Raw genomic sequence first — 15,722 nt, 5'->3', positions numbered from 1 at the left:
TTATTAACTGGAGAGTTAATGAAAACACCTCTCTGTAAAGGATAATTAGTCCATACTGTAAGGTTAAATGGTACAGCATGCATCAGTCGTTCTCCGCGGGCATGGGTTGGCATGTGTGTGCAGATCCAACAGTCTGCTCGATTCAACAGGTGTGAAAAGTTCTGTGCATCAAGGATGTACATGTTGTCCTGTCAGAGTCCTTGTTCTGAAATCGCCATAGCTGGAGAAATAAGGCAAAGGAGGAGGATGCAGAACACAATTGTTAATGAGTTGGCATTCAGGCAAGAAAAGGCGGCTAATAAGTTCTCTGGAGTTTTCTCAAGGCCTTGCTGTTCTAAAGGTTGTGCAGATTGGTTGGATAGGGCCTTGATCTGTCCCCAGGTCATGTGGTGCTGCTTTTTGCAAGGAGTCCGGTCTCTGTCCTTCTGAGGGCTGTGGAGGCTCATGGAGAAGTTGGGGATCGGGTCCTGTAGACCTGGACACCTTGGAAGCAAACCGGTAACCGATCCAATGTGGCGAACAACAGAAGAATGAAAAGATGGATCGGTAAAAATGGACTTTTATTGGAACTTGCCCGACTCTGGCCGAGTTTCGCTCTGCCGAGCTGCCTCAGGGGCTGTGGCACATAAATATAAACAATTAAAAATGCACACAAACATAAATATTTGTATAAACATATGACATGATATAAAACATATTCAAAAAAAATATATTAAACGAATACATTAAATAGTAAAAACACTTCAACACGGAGACAGTGCTTGTTTTGTGTGCATAAGATAATGATGTTACATAAAAAGTTACGTGTTTGAAAGTACAGATACTGTGGCTGAAACATCAATTAAAAGTGGAAACAAATCTTACAAAAAACATGGTCTATAGTGATTGTTGCATTGCCCAATGCACTTCACCAAACAGCATATGGCTGATACATGCAAAATTTGTAACAAACAATAAAATATTATTAATTGAAATATATTATTGAGGAGGTCAATGTGTCTAATTATTAAGAAATGAAAAAATATAAATGATATGTAAAGATAGCAAACTAAATTTTGTACCTTGTTGAGCCAGAAACTTGGCTCTATATACTTTTGCTGATTTCCTAGGATGAAGGAGTATGAGTGAACACACCGAATCCGGGCTTGTCACTTGTGATTCATCAATCACTTGTGTGAACAGTATTGATGCAATTCTTATGGAACAAAAAATTCTCAATTATCTTAGTTATCAAGAAGGTAAAAAATGGACACATGCATTAGTCAGACTACAAATCTGAATGACTTCATTCTGAAATTGATACTGAAATCTTGTATCATTATTATCAAGCTGCTATATGTCTTTCAACTGATCACAAATTGATAGGGAGTTAACGGTAAAAAAGATGATGTCGAAAAATAAATGAATGGTGAACCTTACTGCATGTGAATGCAAACCATAATTTTTAATTTTTAATTTTTACAGTGTGTTAAATCTTGATCCGGTAGGTACCAGGAACAAATCAAAAATGAAATTAAAAGCAATACAATAATAAACTTCGCTACAAAATGAACAAATGGATAAAAGCAGCTTCGATACAATAGTGCTCCCTAGAAAGCTAAAATACACTTCGATACAATGCCAACAATACTTCTTATCAACAGTATATAGAAAATTTAAATTTAAAACGAGTGATATGCGGGAAGACGTGTGCCAAAGCAATGCAATAATAAAAAAATGATGCGCTGAACAATAATTAAATTCCTAATATATAAAGTGCATAAGTGGATAAAAGCAGCTTTGATACAAAAGTGCTCCCTAGAAAGCTAAAATACACTTCAATACAATGCCAACAATACTTCTTATCAACAGTATATAGAAAATTTAAATTTAAAACGAGTGATATGCGGGAAGACGTGTGCCAAAGCAATGTAATAATAAAAATGATGCGCTGAACAATAATTAAATTCCTAATATATAAAAGTGCATAAGTCAAATAGCATATTGTGGCTATCCGCAAATATGTATCCATCGGAAGCTGTGTCACAATGAATACCGAACAAAAATGATGGAATCACTAATTGTGGATAATATCCAAGCGCAAGAAACTATGTCATATTAAGTATGCACTTAAGCAGACTAAAATATATAAGAGTGAAATCACTAGCTATTAAAACTAACTAATATTTTACCTTTGTTGAACTTGCACCGGTCACATACTGCTCTGACAAACACTGCAAGAACCAGTTAGTACCTGTATTGGACCTTTATTTTTCCCGCTTCTCACTCGAAATCACGCGAGAATAGACACATGTGTGGACAGATTGGCTCATAGGGAATGAGAGACATGAATAAAACCCTTCATAACGACTCTGGTGTGTAAAAAAAGTGAATTAATCAATACTGATCTAATCTGTGCAGTGATGCAAAAATGGTGACAAGAGGAGAAAATGTAATAAACAAATGTCTGCGGTTGACTCATATTCCTTCATTTGTGCAACTGCTGGAAAACGGATGTACGGTCAAGAGGTAAACACAAATATTTTAAAAACTTTAAAACACTGCATCTTTAAAAAAAGTAAATTAGTGTGAACATGTATAAAATCAAACATTCTTAAAAGATGCATCATTATTTGGAAAATCAAGTAAAAAATATATGAATTAAAATTTAAAGGGAAGATAAGGGGGGGGGGAGGGGGGGGGAAAAGGAAGGGGGAAAGGGAAAGGGGGTGGGGAAGAGGGAAGGGAAATTGGAAGGGAAAAAGGGGAGGGGGGGAAAAGGGATAAGAAGGGCAAAGGGAGGGGGAAACAGAAGGGGAAGCACAACAAAAAATGCATGTGGACCTGAATATAATATTCCAAAATTAGAAAACCAAAAAATCAACAAAAACATATAGATAGATTATATATGCCATATATTGATTGCAAGAGAGGATTATGATCCATGTAAAATAAAGGTCTATAGGTATACACTGAGATCTGTTTCACCATTGAGACCCATGGGAGAAAGGGTCTTAAAATCAAAAATAAATTGTTGTTCTAATCTTAGTAACAAATTGTCAAAGTCACCCCCCCTCCAATTCCTTAGCGGCTGTTTGATGACACAGAATCTGAAGTCTGTGAAACTGTGGCCCATCTCTATCGCATGTGCGACCAATGGTTTACCCTCGCCTTTTCTATTGATAGCACTCTTATGCTCTATGATTCTACTGCTGAACTGTCTTCTAGTTTTCCCTACGTATATTTTCTCACATGGACACTTTGCTATATAAATCACACCTACGCTTTTGCAATTAGTACGACTGCCGAGCTTGAAAATTCTACCAGTGTTAGGAATGAGTATAGATCGTGTTTTAAGATTAACTGGACATACGCTGCACTTCCCACAGGGTCCATGTCCTGTCTGATCGTTGCTAATGTTTTTAATGGATGGTAAAGCTGAAGGAGAAATGTATTCTTTTATGTTTTTATCGCGTTTATTCGCAATCATGACTTCTTTTCCTTTAAATTGTGGGAGAGACTGTACAATGTACCAATGTTTCTTAATGATTTTAATAATGTCATGTGAAAGTCCTGTGAAGGTAAGGGGGCAAATAATCTTCTCATTCTTAGTAACTTTCTTTTTTGGTTGCAACAAACCAGAGCGTTCCTGTGTTGCAGCCCTTGTCAAGCAACTTTCCACACAAGTTTTCGGATAACCCCTTTCTCTGAATCTATTCTTCATTTCAAAAGACCTAATCTTGAATGTCTTGTCATCAGTGCACAATCTTCTAAGGCGGAGGAATTGGCTGTAAGGCAAATTGCGTATTAGGGATTTATTATGACAGCTGTCATATGCGAGGAGTTTATTCATATCTGTGGGCTTACGGTATATGTCCGTCATGAACCCTGTTGGAGTATTCATAATTAGAATATCTAGAAACGCGATTTTCTGCCTATTGAAATCCATCTTAAATTTAAGATTGCTATCCAACCTATTAATCCAATTCTTGAATTCCAACAGAGACTCCTCACTACCTTTCCATACAAGGAACACGTCGTCGATATACCGTTTCCACAGTAGGATGTTTCCACTGTATTTGCAATTGGTGAGATATAGTTCCTCAAATTTGGCTACATAAAGATTTGCTATTGATGGGGCCATGGCTGACCCCATCGCCACCCCTTTAATTTGAACATAAAATTTCTTGTCAAAAGTGAAAAAGTTTTTTGTAAGTGCTATTGTTGCTAATTCTAAAATTAGCTGAGTCGGTATCCTAGTCTGTGTGTCTCTTCCATAAATTGTTTCTTCAATGATATTTATAGCCTTGTCTTGAGGGATGTTGGTGTAAAGTGAGTCTGCATCCATAGTTGCCAAAAAAGTATCTGTACTATCTACTGTCAAGTCCATGAGGATGTTAATCATATGAGTGGAATCTCTTACGTATGATGGTATCTTTGGTACAAAGGGGCTCAGGAATTTGTCTACAAAAATAGAGATTGGTTCTAGAAGTGAGCCATTCGCAGAAATGATGGGTCTGCCAGGTGGATCCAAAATAGATTTATGAATCTTAGGTAGGATGTAAATGATAGGAATGACTGGGTGAACGACTCTGAGAAAAGAAGTTTCTTTCTTAGTCAAATATTTCTCAGCTATGGATAAGATATTCTCTATATCTCCTTTTACGATGCTTGTAGGATCATTAGGCAATTTTTTGTAAAAATTTGTGTCAGCAAGTTGTCTGTTTATTTCAGATATGTACTTCTTTCTATCCATAACTACAACAGCTCCACCTTTGTCTGCTGGTTTTATGACTATAGTGGTATCCTGACCTAAAGAACTCAAAGCCTTTCTCTCGCCTTGTGTAACATTATGTTTATATTTGAAATTCTTTTCTTTCTCTGCAATTTCTTTTAATACAAGGGTCTCAAATGTATGTAAAATAGGATTGGTTGGACCACCTGGCATCCATCTGCTGTTAGGTCTCACTATGGAATTGTCTGTCATGATTGGTTTGGTAGAAAATATCTCCATGATTTTTAATCTCCTTGTGAATTTAAAAAAATCAATCCTTGTATTGAAAGCATTATAATTCCCTGTAGGCACAAAGGATAATCCTTTGTTCAGGACTGCTAACTCATCTTGATTTAATACTCTATTGGAGATATTGACTACTGAGTTATGGATCTTTAATGTTGGTATTTCTGATTCTGATTGTAGAATGATCTGCCCCTGCCCCTCCCTCTCCCTCTCCCCCTCCCTCTCTCTGGAGGTGTCTCCCAGTTTTTGTCTGGAGCCGTTATTTTGTTGTCTTTCTTCCATACCTTGCCAAGCTGAAAAACCTGATACACAGGTTTGGGTGGAATTGGATCCTGTGCTGTGCTAAACAGTGATGCCGATGGGTCAATATAATCTCCATTTTCACTACGTATTCTTTTTGCCCCCCTATCTAAGTTTGGGCTGACCGGAACGGGATCATCTGTATCTTGTGGTTGTCTATATCTGTTAATGTTGGACTTTTGTAGGGGAACGTCATTCTTGGGTCTGTAATTATATTTATAATTTTTGTTTTGTCTATGCCAAGAGTATATGCTATTGTTCTTATAATCGTTCTCGTCCCTTTTAAATTTTTCATACTTGTCATTTTTTAATTCCTTGATAAATTTGTCTAAATTAGTCTTATAGTCCTGAAAGATAACATTAAAGCACAGGTCTTTTTCTTTTAGGTATTGTAATTGTTCATCTAATTCAGCTTGGAGTTTCTCTTCTCTTTTCTTTGCCGTTTTTATAATGAGGATCATTAAGTCCAGGGAGCACTTGTTAAGTATGGCCTCCCAATTGTTCATGAAGCTCGAGTCTTCCTGGTACATACTCGGGGGCTTGTTGATTCTTAGACCTCTTGGGATTCTCTTGTACCTACAGTAATCAAGCAGGGTGGAGGCGTGTAGCCCACTTCTGACCACACCTTTATTTAAATTGATTGCCTCCTCCCATCTCTGTAGGAAATCATCGAAGACTTCATTGTCTTTAAAAAAAGGTTCTGGAGGGAGCATCTCATTAATGGTGCCATCATCGTAACTAAGTATGTCCTTCCAAGGTGAGAAGGACATATCCGGTAAAAGGGATGGTCCAAGGAAGCAAACCGGTAACCGATCCAATGTGGCGAACAACAGAAGAATGAAAAGATGGATCGGTAAAAATGGACTTTTATTGGAACTTGCCCGACTCTGGCCGAGTTTCGCTCTGCCGAGCTGCCTCAGGGGCTGTGGCACATAAATATAAACAATTAAAAATGCACACAAACATAAATATTTGTATAAACATATGACATGATATAAAACATATTCAAAAAAAATATATTAAACGAATACATTAAATAGTAAAAACACTTCAACACGGAGACAGTGCTTGTTTTGTGTGCATAAGATAATGATGTTACATAAAAAGTTACGTGTTTGAAAGTACAGATACTGTGGCTGAAACATCAATTAAAAGTGGAAACAAATCTTACAAAAAACATGGTCTATAGTGATTGTTGCATTGCCCAATGCACTTCACCAAACAGCATATGGCTGATACATGCAAAATTTGTAACAAACAATAAAATATTATTAATTGAAATATATTATTGAGGAGGTCAATGTGTCTAATTATTAAGAAATGAAAAAATATAAATGATATGTAAAGATAGCAAACTAAATTTTGTACCTTGTTGAGCCAGAAACTTGGCTCTATATACTTTTGCTGATTTCCTAGGATGAAGGAGTATGAGTGAACACACCGAATCCGGGCTTGTCACTTGTGATTCATCAATCACTTGTGTGAACAGTATTGATGCAATTCTTATGGAACAAAAAATTCTCAATTATCTTAGTTATCAAGAAGGTAAAAAATGGACACATGCATTAGTCAGACTACAAATCTGAATGACTTCATTCTGAAATTGATACTGAAATCTTGTATCATTATTATCAAGCTGCTATATGTCTTTCAACTGATCACAAATTGATAGGGAGTTAACGGTAAAAAAGATGATGTCGAAAAATAAATGAATGGTGAACCTTACTGCATGTGAATGCAAACCATAATTTTTAATTTTTAATTTTTACAGTGTGTTAAATCTTGATCCGGTAGGTACCAGGAACAAATCAAAAATGAAATTAAAAGCAATACAATAATAAACTTCGCTACAAAATGAACAAATGGATAAAAGCAGCTTCGATACAATAGTGCTCCCTAGAAAGCTAAAATACACTTCGATACAATGCCAACAATACTTCTTATCAACAGTATATAGAAAATTTAAATTTAAAACGAGTGATATGCGGGAAGACGTGTGCCAAAGCAATGCAATAATAAAAAAATGATGCGCTGAACAATAATTAAATTCCTAATATATAAAGTGCATAAGTGGATAAAAGCAGCTTTGATACAAAAGTGCTCCCTAGAAAGCTAAAATACACTTCAATACAATGCCAACAATACTTCTTATCAACAGTATATAGAAAATTTAAATTTAAAACGAGTGATATGCGGGAAGACGTGTGCCAAAGCAATGTAATAATAAAAATGATGCGCTGAACAATAATTAAATTCCTAATATATAAAAGTGCATAAGTCAAATAGCATATTGTGGCTATCCGCAAATATGTATCCATCGGAAGCTGTGTCACAATGAATACCGAACAAAAATGATGGAATCACTAATTGTGGATAATATCCAAGCGCAAGAAACTATGTCATATTAAGTATGCACTTAAGCAGACTAAAATATATAAGAGTGAAATCACTAGCTATTAAAACTAACTAATATTTTACCTTTGTTGAACTTGCACCGGTCACATACTGCTCTGACAAACACTGCAAGAACCAGTTAGTACCTGTATTGGACCTTTATTTTTCCCGCTTCTCACTCGAAATCACGCGAGAATAGACACATGTGTGGACAGATTGGCTCATAGGGAATGAGAGACATGAATAAAACCCTTCATAACGACTCTGGTGTGTAAAAAAAGTGAATTAATCAATACTGATCTAATCTGTGCAGTGATGCAAAAATGGTGACAAGAGGAGAAAATGTAATAAACAAATGTCTGCGGTTGACTCATATTCCTTCATTTGTGCAACTGCTGGAAAACGGATGTACGGTCAAGAGGTAAACACAAATATTTTAAAAACTTTAAAACACTGCATCTTTAAAAAAAGTAAATTAGTGTGAACATGTATAAAATCAAACATTCTTAAAAGATGCATCATTATTTGGAAAATCAAGTAAAAAATATATGAATTAAAATTTAAAGGGAAGATAAGGGGGGGGGAGGGGGGGGGGGAAAAGGAAGGGGGAAAGGGAAAGGGGGTGGGGAAGAGGGAAGGGAAATTGGAAGGGAAAAAGGGGAGGGGGGGGGAAAAGGGATAAGAAGGGCAAAGGGAGGGGGAAACAGAAGGGGAAGCACAACAAAAAATGCATGTGGACCTGAATATAATATTCCAAAATTAGAAAACCAAAAAATCAACAAAAACATATAGATAGATTATATATGCCATATATTGATTGCAAGAGAGGATTATGATCCATGTAAAATAAAGGTCTATAGGTATACACTGAGATCTGTTTCACCATTGAGACCCATGGGAGAAAGGGTCTTAAAATCAAAAATAAATTGTTGTTCTAATCTTAGTAACAAATTGTCAAAGTCACCCCCCCTCCAATTCCTTAGCGGCTGTTTGATGACACAGAATCTGAAGTCTGTGAAACTGTGGCCCATCTCTATCGCATGTGCGACCAATGGTTTACCCTCGCCTTTTCTATTGATAGCACTCTTATGCTCTATGATTCTACTGCTGAACTGTCTTCTAGTTTTCCCTACGTATATTTTCTCACATGGACACTTTGCTATATAAATCACACCTACGCTTTTGCAATTAGTACGACTGCCGAGCTTGAAAATTCTACCAGTGTTAGGAATGAGTATAGATCGTGTTTTAAGATTAACTGGACATACGCTGCACTTCCCACAGGGTCCATGTCCTGTCTGATCGTTGCTAATGTTTTTAATGGATGGTAAAGCTGAAGGAGAAATGTATTCTTTTATGTTTTTATCGCGTTTATTCGCAATCATGACTTCTTTTCCTTTAAATTGTGGGAGAGACTGTACAATGTACCAATGTTTCTTAATGATTTTAATAATGTCATGTGAAAGTCCTGTGACTAATGCATGTGTCCATTTTTTACCTTCTTGATAACTAAGATAATTGAGAATTTTTTGTTCCATAAGAATTGCATCAATACTGTTCACACAAGTGATTGATGAATCACAAGTGACAAGCCCGGATTCGGTGTGTTCACTCATACTCCTTCATCCTAGGAAATCAGCAAAAGTATATAGAGCCAAGTTTCTGGCTCAACAAGGTACAAAATTTAGTTTGCATGTATCAGCCATATGCTGTTTGGTGAAGTGCATTGGGCAATGCAACAATCACTATAGACCATGTTTTTTGTAAGATTTGTTTCCACTTTTAATTGATGTTTCAGCCACAGTATCTGTACTTTCAAACACGTAACTTTTTATGTAACATCATTATCTTATGCACACAAAACAAGCACTGTCTCCGTGTTGAAGTGTTTTTACTATTTAATGTATTCGTTTAATATATTTTTTTTGAATATGTTTTATATCATGTCATATGTTTATACAAATATTTATGTTTGTGTGCATTTTTAATTGTTTATATTTATGTGCCACAGCCCCTGAGGCAGCTCGGCAGAGCGAAACTCGGCCAGAGTCGGGCAAGTTCCAATAAAAGTCCATTTTTACCGATCCATCTTTTCATTCTTCTGTTGTTCGCCACATTGGATCGGTTACCGGTTTGCTTCCTTGGACCATCCCTTTTACCGGATATGTCCTTCTCACCTTGGAAGGACATACTTAGTTACGATGATGGCACCATTAATGAGATGCTCCCTCCAGAACCTTTTTTAAAGACAATGAAGTCTTCGATGATTTCCTACAGAGATGGGAGGAGGCAATCAATTTAAATAAAGGTGTGGTCAGAAGTGGGCTACACGCCTCCACCCTGCTTGATTACTGTAGGTACAAGAGAATCCCAAGAGGTCTAAGAATCAACAAGCCCCCGAGTATGTACCAGGAAGACTCGAGCTTCATGAACAATTGGGAGGCCATACTTAACAAGTGCTCCCTGGACTTAATGATCCTCATTATAAAAACGGCAAAGAAAAGAGAAGAGAAACTCCAAGCTGAATTAGATGAACAATTACAATACCTAAAAGAAAAAGACCTGTGCTTTAATGTTATCTTTCAGGACTATAAGACTAATTTAGACAAATTTATCAAGGAATTAAAAAATGACAAGTATGAAAAATTTAAAAGGGACGAGAACGATTATAAGAACAATAGCATATACTCTTGGCATAGACAAAACAAAAATTATAAATATAATTACAGACCCAAGAATGACGTTCCCCTACAAAAGTCCAACATTAACAGATATAGACAACCACAAGATACAGATGATCCCGTTCCGGTCAGCCCAAACTTAGATAGGGGGGCAAAAAGAATACGTAGTGAAAATGGAGATTATATTGACCCATCGGCATCACTGTTTAGCACAGCACAGGATCCAATTCCACCCAAACCTGTGTATCAGGTTTTTCAGCTTGGCAAGGTATGGAAGAAAGACAACAAAATAACGGCTCCAGACAAAAACTGGGAGACACCTCCAGAGAGAGGGAGGGGGAGAGGGAGAGGGAGGGGCAGGGGCAGATCATTCTACAATCAGAATCAGAAATACCAACATTAAAGATCCATAACTCAGTAGTCAATATCTCCAATAGAGTATTAAATCAAGATGAGTTAGCAGTCCTGAACAAAGGATTATCCTTTGTGCCTACAGGGAATTATAATGCTTTCAATACAAGGATTGATTTTTTTAAATTCACAAGGAGATTAAAAATCATGGAGATATTTTCTACCAAACCAATCATGACAGACAATTCCATAGTGAGACCTAACAGCAGATGGATGCCAGGTGGTCCAACCAATCCTATTTTACATACATTTGAGACCCTTGTATTAAAAGAAATTGCAGAGAAAGAAAAGAATTTCAAATATAAACATAATGTTACACAAGGCGAGAGAAAGGCTTTGAGTTCTTTAGGTCAGGATACCACTATAGTCATAAAACCAGCAGACAAAGGTGGAGCTGTTGTAGTTATGGATAGAAAGAAGTACATATCTGAAATAAACAGACAACTTGCTGACACAAATTTTTACAAAAAATTGCCTAATGATCCTACAAGCATCGTAAAAGGAGATATAGAGAATATCTTATCCATAGCTGAGAAATATTTGACTAAGAAAGAAACTTCTTTTCTCAGAGTCGTTCACCCAGTCATTCCTATCATTTACATCCTACCTAAGATTCATAAATCTATTTTGGATCCACCTGGCAGACCCATCATTTCTGCGAATGGCTCACTTCTAGAACCAATCTCTATTTTTGTAGACAAATTCCTGAGCCCCTTTGTACCAAAGATACCATCATACGTAAGAGATTCCACTCATATGATTAACATTCTCATGGACTTGACAGTAGATAGTACAGATACTTTTTTGGCAACTATGGATGTAGACTCACTTTACACCAACATCCCTCAAGACAAGGCTATAAATATCATTGAAGAAACAATTTATGGAAGAGACACACAGACTAGGATACCGACTCAGCTAATTTTAGAATTAGCAACAATAGCACTTACAAAAAACTTTTTCACTTTTGACAAGAAATTTTATGTTCAAATTAAAGGGGTGGCGATGGGGTCAGCCATGGCCCCATCAATAGCAAATCTTTATGTAGCCAAATTTGAGGAACTATATCTCACCAATTGCAAATACAGTGGAAACATCCTACTGTGGAAACGGTATATCGACGACGTGTTCCTTGTATGGAAAGGTAGTGAGGAGTCTCTGTTGGAATTCAAGAATTGGATTAATAGGTTGGATAGCAATCTTAAATTTAAGATGGATTTCAATAGGCAGAAAATCGCGTTTCTAGATATTCTAATTATGAATACTCCAACAGGGTTCATGACGGACATATACCGTAAGCCCACAGATATGAATAAACTCCTCGCATATGACAGCTGTCATAATAAATCCCTAATACGCAATTTGCCTTACAGCCAATTCCTCCGCCTTAGAAGATTGTGCACTGATGACAAGACATTCAAGATTAGGTCTTTTGAAATGAAGAATAGATTCAGAGAAAGGGGTTATCCGAAAACTTGTGTGGAAAGTTGCTTGACAAGGGCTGCAACACAGGAACGCTCTGGTTTGTTGCAACCAAAAAAGAAAGTTACTAAGAATGAGAAGATTATTTGCCCCCTTACCTTCACAGGACTTTCACATGACATTATTAAAATCATTAAGAAACATTGGTACATTGTACAGTCTCTCCCACAATTTAAAGGAAAAGAAGTCATGATTGCGAATAAACGCGATAAAAACATAAAAGAATACATTTCTCCTTCAGCTTTACCATCCATTAAAAACATTAGCAACGATCAGACAGGACATGGACCCTGTGGGAAGTGCAGCGTATGTCCAGTTAATCTTAAAACACGATCTATACTCATTCCTAACACTGGTAGAATTTTCAAGCTCGGCAGTCGTACTAATTGCAAAAGCGTAGGTGTGATTTATATAGCAAAGTGTCCATGTGAGAAAATATACGTAGGGAAAACTAGAAGACAGTTCAGCAGTAGAATCATAGAGCATAAGAGTGCTATCAATAGAAAAGGCGAGGGTAAACCATTGGTCGCACATGCGATAGAGATGGGCCACAGTTTCACAGACTTCAGATTCTGTGTCATCAAACAGCCGCTAAGGAATTGGAGGGGGGGTGACTTTGACAATTTGTTACTAAGATTAGAACAACAATTTATTTTTGATTTTAAGACCCTTTCTCCCATGGGTCTCAATGGTGAAACAGATCTCAGTGTATACCTATAGACCTTTATTTTACATGGATCATAATCCTCTCTTGCAATCAATATATGGCATATATAATCTATCTATATGTTTTTGTTGATTTTTTGGTTTTCTAATTTTGGAATATTATATTCAGGTCCACATGCATTTTTGTTGTGCTTCCCCTTCTGTTTCCCCCTCCCTTTTCCCTTCTTATCCCTTTTCCCCCCCCTCCCCTTTTTCCCTTCCAATTTCCCTTCCCTCCTCCCCACCCCCTTTCCCTTTCCCCCTTCCTTTTCCCCCCCCCCCCCCCCCCCCCTTATCTTCCCTTTAAATTTTAATTCATATATTTTTTACTTGATTTTCCAAATAATGATGCATCTTTTAAGAATGTTTGATTTTATACATGTTCACACTAATTTACTTTTTTTAAAGATGCAGTGTTTTAAAGTTTTTAAAATATTTGTGTTTACCTCTTGACCGTACATCCGTTTTCCAGCAGTTGCACAAATGAAGGAATATGAGTCAACCGCAGACATTTGTTTATTACATTTTCTCCTCTTGTCACCATTTTTGCATCACTGCACAGATTAGATCAGTATTGATTAATTCACTTTTTTTACACACCAGAGTCGTTATGAAGGGTTTTATTCATGTCTCTCATTCCCTATGAGCCAATCTGTCCACACATGTGTCTATTCTCGCGTGATTTCGAGTGAGAAGCGGGAAAAATAAAGGTCCAATACAGGTACTAACTGGTTCTTGCAGTGTTTGTCAGAGCAGTATGTGACCGGTGCAAGTTCAACAAAGGTAAAATATTAGTTAGTTTTAATAGCTAGTGATTTCACTCTTATATATTTTAGTCTGCTTAAGTGCATACTTAATATGACATAGTTTCTTGCGCTTGGATATTATCCACAATTAGTGATTCCATCATTTTTGTTCGGTATTCATTGTGACACAGCTTCCGATGGATACATATTTGCGGATAGCCACAATATGCTATTTGACTTATGCACTTTTATATATTAGGAATTTAATTATTGTTCAGCGCATCATTTTTATTATTACATTGCTTTGGCACACGTCTTCCCGCATATCACTCGTTTTAAATTTAAATTTTCTATATACTGTTGATAAGAAGTATTGTTGGCATTGTATTGAAGTGTATTTTAGCTTTCTAGGGAGCACTTTTGTATCAAAGCTGCTTTTATCCACTTATGCACTTTATATATTAGGAATTTAATTATTGTTCAGCGCATCATTTTTTTATTATTGCATTGCTTTGGCACACGTCTTCCCGCATATCACTCGTTTTAAATTTAAATTTTCTATATACTGTTGATAAGAAGTATTGTTGGCATTGTATCGAAGTGTATTTTAGCTTTCTAGGGAGCACTATTGTATCGAAGCTGCTTTTATCCATTTGTTCATTTTGTAGCGAAGTTTATTATTGTATTGCTTTTAATTTCATTTTTGATTTGTTCCTGGTACCTACCGGATCAAGATTTAACACACTGTAAAAATTAAAAATTAAAAATTATGGTTTGCATTCACATGCAGTAAGGTTCACCATTCATTTATTTTTCGACATCATCTTTTTTACCGTTAACTCCCTATCAATTTGTGATCAGTTGAAAGACATATAGCAGCTTGATAATAATGATACAAGATTTCAGTATCAATTTCAGAATGAAGTCATTCAGATTTGTAGTCTGACTAATGCATGTGTCCATTTTTTACCTTCTTGATAACTAAGATAATTGAGAATTTTTTGTTCCATAAGAATTGCATCAATACTGTTCACACAAGTGATTGATGAATCACAAGTGACAAGCCCGGATTCGGTGTGTTCACTCATACTCCTTCATCCTAGGAAATCAGCAAAAGTATATAGAGCCAAGTTTCTGGCTCAACAAGGTACAAAATTTAGTTTGCTATCTTTACATATCATTTATATTTTTTCATTTCTTAATAATTAGACACATTGACCTCCTCAATAATATATTTCAATTAATAATATTTTATTGTTTGTTACAAATTTTGCATGTATCAGCCATATGCTGTTTGGTGAAGTGCATTGGGCAATGCAACAATCACTATAGACCATGTTTTTTGTAAGATTTGTTTCCACTTTTAATTGATGTTTCAGCCACAGTATCTGTACTTTCAAACACGTAACTTTTTATGTAACATCATTATCTTATGCACACAAAACAAGCACTGTCTCCGTGTTGAAGTGTTTTTACTATTTAATGTATTCGTTTAATATATTTTTTTTGAATATGTTTTATATCATGTCATATGTTTATACAAATATTTATGTTTGTGTGCATTTTTAATTGTTTATATTTATGTGCCACAGCCCCTGAGGCAGCTCGGCAGAGCGAAACTCGGCCAGAGTCGGGCAAGTTCCAATAAAAGTCCATTTTTACCGATCCATCTTTTCATTCTTCTGTTGTTGACCTGGACACCTTTCCATCTTTCCACGGCTTGATTGGACCTGTGGAAACAAGCAGAGAAACATATCCTCGTTCCCCATTTTAAGGGAACGGGACCGTACCAGACATTAAATATTCTATACAAAACTGATGGCTGTGGGTGACTAACCCTAGTCCCATAATGATTACTCATGGCTGTGGTCTTATGTGAACCTGATATGTTTAGATGATTTAAACAATACTTTGTTCAGCCAGTCCTTCTTAGTGGGAAGTCCAGGGGCAATCCCTCCTGTTTGTTTTTGTTTTCAAGAGCTCTTAAGGGTATGATTGGCTCTC

General features: G+C 36.4%; 3 long non-coding RNA genes across 3 annotated transcripts; 1 reads left to right on the top strand and 2 right to left on the bottom strand.

Annotated features, from left to right (window-relative positions):
- Window positions 1–582: 582 nt before the first annotated feature.
- LOC115095762 lies at window positions 583–2,230 on the bottom strand. Its single transcript, XR_003857862.1, has 3 exons — window positions 2,172–2,230; window positions 1,062–1,195; window positions 583–616 (listed from the first exon to the last, which is right to left on the bottom strand). It is a non-coding gene; the product is annotated as an uncharacterized LOC115095762 (long non-coding RNA).
- A 3,958-nt stretch (window positions 2,231–6,188) lies between these two features.
- On the bottom strand, window positions 6,189–7,830 carry LOC115095760. Its single transcript, XR_003857861.1, has 3 exons — window positions 7,778–7,830; window positions 6,668–6,801; window positions 6,189–6,222 (listed from the first exon to the last, which is right to left on the bottom strand). It is a non-coding gene; the product is annotated as an uncharacterized LOC115095760 (long non-coding RNA).
- Window positions 7,831–13,509: 5,679 nt separating this feature from the next.
- Window positions 13,510–15,344, top strand: LOC115095759. Its single transcript, XR_003857860.1, has 3 exons — window positions 13,510–13,755; window positions 14,732–14,865; window positions 15,311–15,344. It is a non-coding gene; the product is annotated as an uncharacterized LOC115095759 (long non-coding RNA).
- Window positions 15,345–15,722: the final 378 nt, after the last annotated feature.

The sequence above is a fragment of the Rhinatrema bivittatum genome, chromosome 7 (assembly GCF_901001135.1).
Source record: "Rhinatrema bivittatum chromosome 7, aRhiBiv1.1, whole genome shotgun sequence".
NCBI classification, from domain to species: Eukaryota; Metazoa; Chordata; class Amphibia; order Gymnophiona; family Rhinatrematidae; genus Rhinatrema; species Rhinatrema bivittatum.
This window is presented reverse-complemented; position numbering and strand designations above follow the sequence as displayed.